This window comes from Marmota marmota, unplaced genomic scaffold, assembly GCF_001458135.2.
Source record: "Marmota marmota marmota unplaced genomic scaffold, marMar, whole genome shotgun sequence".
Taxonomy (NCBI): domain Eukaryota; kingdom Metazoa; phylum Chordata; class Mammalia; order Rodentia; family Sciuridae; genus Marmota; species Marmota marmota.
Genome location: NW_026000170.1, coordinates 8,723,139 through 8,729,722, shown reverse-complemented (window position 1 = coordinate 8,729,722; position 6,584 = coordinate 8,723,139).

The following is a 6,584-nucleotide window of genomic DNA, read 5'->3' as shown; positions in this document are numbered from 1 at the left end:
TATATATATACATTGGTATATTTATAATTAATACACAACCAGAAAATTACATTCTATTTGTATATCTTAACAAATAACCTTAAATTTAATATCTAACTAACAATGACCCAATTCAAAAGAATAAGCATTGGAAGAATTCCCTATATGCTTCTTTGGCTATGACATCCTGCTCCCATTCCATTTTTAATAATGTTTACCTGAACTTTAAGTGATAATTTATTTGCATTTCCTTATTATTGTATCACATACACACTATGAAGTCATATAGTTTATTTGTTGTAGTTTATTGTTTTTATTAAAAAAAAAAAAAACTTATGGTACTGGGGATTGAATCCAGGAGCAGTTTACTACCATCCCTGGGCTCTTTTATCTTTTGTTTTTTCCCTGAGACCAGGGCAAAGGACAGTTAGATGATTATTAAAGATAAGAAAATGGGTAGATAGCACTTCTCCATCAACCAGTTGTTAACACCTTAGAGGTAGGGGAGGGATTGCACTTTCTAACACAAGCAATTACCCCCTGGATGGCTCTTTTGCTACCATTTGATCTAATAGGCAAGATAAGAGGAGAAGAAAGAAAATCTTAAGTCTTTAAAGGGGCAAGATACTCCTACTCCCACGGGCACCAGTTCTGGGTCCCCTTCTCCCCTCTAGAGAAGTCTGTTTTTGTTCTATCTCTTAAATAAAACTGATTTCTACCTTTGCCTCGACATTTCTTGGGAGTTTAATCTTCAGCACTGGGGAAAGGAGGACCTGATCCTGATTTTTTAAGACCTGTATCACCAAGTTGCTGAGGCTAACCTCAAATTGCAATCTTTCTGCTTCAGCTCCCAAATCACTGGGTGTTGTAGATTATTTGTTGAAAAGATTATTACAACATTATTGCCCATCCTATATATATATTTTGCACAATGATCAAAATATGGAAGCTAATTTCCCTCCTGTTAAATGTTGACTCACCTAAGTAAACCATTTGTAACCAAGTGATGGTATATGTTGGGGAGAAGTCGTGGAACTTCTGCCTGCCTGTCCCTTTTGTTTTAATATTCATCCCTGAATGCTTCTTCAGAATTATGAGAATGAAGTACTTCTCATAATTCAGCATCATGTTTTGAGAATCCTAAGCCAAATGGAGAGAACTTGTGAGGTGCATCCAATCAATTGTCACAGTGAACTCCACTGTAGAGTGACCAACTTCATGTCCAGTGTGGTCTCTGGTTCAACATTAGAAATATTGCATCCAGGAACCTCCTAAGTAAGTTCTGGCATACTGGGAGCATTGATCTCTCTGTTGTGGACTCATCTCAGCCCAGGAATTAAGCATACATGTGAATAATCCTCCAGATAATTGTAGTACCAGTCACTAAAGTCATTCACAACATTTCAAATCTTAATATCTGATACTTCCAACATTGTGAAGCAAAAATAAAATAAATTCCTATCTCTCTATGCTCTTTCTGAATCACTGACCCACAGAATTTATAATAATACATCAGATGCCATTTTATGTTATTAAGTGCATAGTGCTTTTTTACACAATAAAACATAATAACACCTTAAACTGTTACTGAACTTATATGCTTTATACATATTCCTTCATGTTTTCATATTATTTTGCAGAACAAAGATCGACAAACTTGAAAACATACATATGAATTTAAAAAAACTAAGACAGGGAAGGAAACAAAAATGTAAAAAGTGATAGAGAAAAGTAACATATGGCTAGACATTAAATAACTTGGCTTACAAATAATTGAAGTCCCAAAAGAGAAACAAAGATAGAAGAAACATTTATGTTAAAAGTAAGCCAAATATTTTTAAAATTTGATAACCATAAATGTGTATTCCAAAGAAGCATAATGTAACCAAGTGCTTTTTTTCTGTTCATATACATATATGTACCTACACTGGCATCCCATGTTCTTCAAAGGTGACTGGTTCTATGACCTTCTGTGGATGTCAGAATCTATGAAAAATAAAATTAAATAAAATATAAATAAAGTGGTAGAATATTTGCTTATAACCTATGTAATGTGCTCCCATACTTCAAATCATCTTTAAATTATTTATAATTCCTAATACAATATAATGTTAAGTAATTAGTTATACTATATTGTTTAGAGAATAGTGATAAAACAAAAGTTATATACATGTTTGGCACAGATGTAGCCATCAGAGGACTAACTACATAGTAAATAAATCTTTGGTTGACTGGTTCCAAAGAGGCAGAGACCACAGATATGTGGGAATGATTGCATGTATTCAAAAGACATTGAATAATGAGAAAGATGTAAATTATTCAAAATAATATAAAGTTCTATGTGTTTATGTTCCTAATGATAGAGTGACTAAAACACAAGACATATATCAGTGTAATTGCAAGAGGTAGAAAAATTCATTATAGGATTTGGAGGACACAGCACCTTGGAACAGGAGAAAATCAGTAATTGAAGTAGGTGAACTGACTGGTACCATGAATAAACTTGATCCAATTAACACACTTAGAATACTTTTCATCCCAAAACAAAATTACACAGATTTTCCAAACTCACATGCAATAATTATAAAGATATATTCTGGATTATAAAACTCATCTTAACGAATTTAAAATATAAAAAACATACACAATCTATGTTGTCACAACAAAACAGAGTTACATTTAAAAGTCATAGAATGATAACTGGAAAATCCACCCAACTTGAAGATTAAATGTCTCTAAATATCATATTAGCCAAAGAAAATGTACCAAAAATTTAAAGATTATTTTGAAGTAAATAAAAATTAAAACATAGCTTAATAATATTTATTATTAAGTATAGGAAAAACAGTGCTTAAAACAAAATCTAGAGCATAAATACAAATAATTTAAAGTAAGAAAAACCTAATAATAAGAATATTCTAATCCTTGGTATTATACTAAAGAATTAAAATCATCATACTACAGATTTACATGCATACCCATGTTCATAGCAGCACAATTCCCAATAACCAAACTATGGAACCAGCCTACGTATCCATTAATGGATGGATGGATAAAGAAAATGTAATATATAAACAAGGTAGTTTCATTCATCCATAAAGAAAAATTAAATTATATCATTTACAGGAAAATGGATGGAACTAGAGACCATTTTGTTAAACATAACAGGTCAAGCTCAGAAGGCCAAGAGTCCTACATTTTCTCTCATGTGCAGAAACTATAGAGGAAAAAGGGAGAAAAAAAAAGGTGAGTGTGGGATCTCATGAAAATCAAAGGGAGAGCAGCAGAGGAAAAGGACAAGGGATGGGAGATGCGGGATGAGTGCTAGGAGTGCTATTAGCCAAATTATACTGTTATATTTATTGTGTGCATGTATGAATACGTAAAAACAAATCCCATCATTATGTACAACTATACTACACCAATAAAAATGTAGAAACGATACCAGAATTCAATACTATCATAAAAAAGAAAGAAGGAGGAGTAGGAAAGAAGATGAGAAGAAGAAGAAGGAGAATGAGGAGAACAGAAAATAATGTAAAATGAGAGAAAACTAAAGTAAAAACATTAAGCTTCTACTATTGGACTTTGCAAAAAAAAAAAAAAAACAATAATTAAAGCCTAAACTAGCAGGAAAGAAATAATAAAATACAGAGCAAAAATTTGTGAAATTGAAAATGACATATTAAAATAAATATGAAACAAATGGAAAGTTAGCATTTAGGAATGAACCAACCTATGAAAGAAAAAAAATTACCAATATTGGAAATGAAAAAAAGGAGTCATCACTACTGATTCATAATGGTCACTAATATTATACCAAACAATATTTTAAACAAGACGCAAACAAATTTGCCTGCATATGTGGAGAGACAACTGTACTTACCAGTTTATATATGTGTTTATTTCTCTGTGTTTGTGTGTTTATATCTGTATCTATCTAGATCTGTAGATTAAATGGGTAGATTCCTTGACATACACAAATTATAAAAACTCACCTAAATAGAAATAGATCTCCACTAGGCTTAGGAAACTGAGGCAGGAGGATTACAAGTTCAAAGCTAGACTCAGCTATTTAACAAGGCCCTGAGCAACTCTCTGAGACCCTCTCTCAAAATAAAAAATAAAACATGCTGGGGATGTGGTTCAGTGGTTAAGTACCTTTGGGTTCAATCCTTGATACAACAAAAACAAAAACTTAAATTAAAATAGATCACATGAATAGACTTGTATATAGAAAGGCATGTATATAGAAAGGCATGTGTAATAAATAGATTTTCAGGAGAAAAAAAAAAAATCACCAGACCTAGATGATTTCACAACTGAATTCTACAAATAATTTAAGGATAAAATTGTACAAATTTTCCACAATATCTTTCAGAAAATGGAAACAAGAAGAAATACTTCTCAAGCTCATTCAGGTTCAAATTAGTCTATTATTAAGAGCAGATTAAAAAAAAAAAAACTTTAGAATAAAAAAGAAATAACTATTATTTTCCATGAATACAGGTAGAAAGAGCCTCAATAAAGTTAACTAAATAAAATCTATAATTAATAATGATTATATGAAATGTCAAAATGGGATTTATTCTAGGTTTATGAGCCTATAATAATCCATGTAATGTTATATAAACAGATTATAAAAGAAAATCTACGATCATGTCAGTTGAAGCAAGCCCATTTATGAAAACAAAAACAAAAACAAATAGAAGAGTCTGTGAAGAATGGCACTTCCATAGCTCCATACATAACACTTGAAAAAACCTATCCTAAATGCATGCTTAAGAGCAATGAAATGATCATTCCCCCTAAGTTCAAGATCAAGTCAAGGATGTCCTCTCTCCCTACTCCTATTCAGTATTGTATTATTGGCTCTGATTAGAACAATTGTTTAAGAAAAAGAAGTGAAATTAACACATATTAGAAATAAATAAAAACATCTTCATTCACAGAAGACAAGATTGTCTCAACAGAAATTCTAAATATTAATAGGAAAAATAAAAAACCTGAAATTAATAAGTGCAGTAGTGTCACAGGATGCAAACTAATACAGAAAAGCCAATTGCTCTCTTATATATGAGCAATGAACATATAAAGGAAAAACAAAAAACGAATACCAGTGTGTCTCATTGTATCCATGTTATGCAACAAAGAATAAAATGAAAACATTTTTACTTTTTAAAAACAGCATTGTGTGGGACTATGGATATAGCTCAGTTGGAGAGTGCTTGCTTCCCATGCACAAGGCCCTGGGTTCAATCCCCTGCTCCACAAAAAACAGCATTGTGGTTGAGTTCTCTGGAAGCAGATTTTTGAGATAATTGTTAAAATAGTATTTTAACAATAGTACTAAAGTATTTACTTTAGTTCAGAAACATTCACAAGAAATAAAAAAGGAATGGGAAAATGAACAGAAAAGAGGCAAGGAGATAAAGCAAGACTATGGTTATCAACACATCATGCATGTACTAGTTTGACTCTATCCTTCAAGGAAGCTCTGGTTACAGCGCAGATAGTCCCTCAGAATCGTTATTGTAAGGAAGCTGAAAAATTTATACTCCTGTGTCTGCCAGGTATTTATTAGGAAATGTAAATTCTTATACACTTTTAAGTTTCCATTTTTGCAGTTTAGAGAGTTCTGTGAGGCTGGTGGCAGTCTTCCAACCACAAGAAAGGTAGGTATTTATTCTTGGGAGTGAAAAAAATGAGGCCATATAAATGGAAAATAGACACAAATTAAAAATAAGAACCTTAGTGGGGAACATTGGTGTACTCCTGTAATCCCAGCCGCTCTGGAGGCTGAGGTAGGAGGATCACAAGTTCAAAGCCAGCCTCAGCAAAAGCAAATCACGAAGCAAATCTCACTGAGACCTTGTCTCTAAATAAAATACAAAATAAAGCTGGGGATGTGGCTCAGTGGTAGAGTGCCCCTGAATTTAATCCCTGGTACCTTCACCCCCAAATAATAACTTTATGAAATTAGAAAATTTAAAGTGTAAAATATCTTAATATGTAGGAAGTTGGTGATGGTCTATAAATCAGGTGTTGAATATGTAAAGACTAAGGCATCCTGGAGAATAATTTGTTAGAATATATCAAAACTTAATATTCAAGAACAGGCGCAGCGGCCTGCTGAGAGGCAGAGCCGCCCCCCTCCCCCCATGCCTGCAAGGTAGGCGGAACTGTGACCACCAGGCACAACAGGCGCAGCGGCCTGCTAAAGGGCAGAGCCGCCCCCACCCCCGCGCCTGCAAGGTAGGCGGAACTGTGACCACCGACGGAAAAGGCCCAGTGGCCCGCGGAGAGGCAGAGCTGCCAACCACACCTGCAAGGTAGGCGGGCCTACGACCCACCCGCAGAACAGGCACAGCGGCCTGCTGAGGGGCAGAGCCGCCCCGTCCCCCTGCGCAGGCAAGGTAGGCAGAACTGTGACCACCGGCAGAACAGGCTCAGCGGCCTGCTGAGAGGCAGAGCCGCCCACTCCCCCCCATGCCTGCAAGGTAGGCGGAACTGTGACCACCAACGGAAAAGGCGCAGCGGCCTGCTGAGAGGCAGAGCCGCCCCCCCCCCCCCAGCCTGCAAGGTAGACGGAACTGTGACCACCA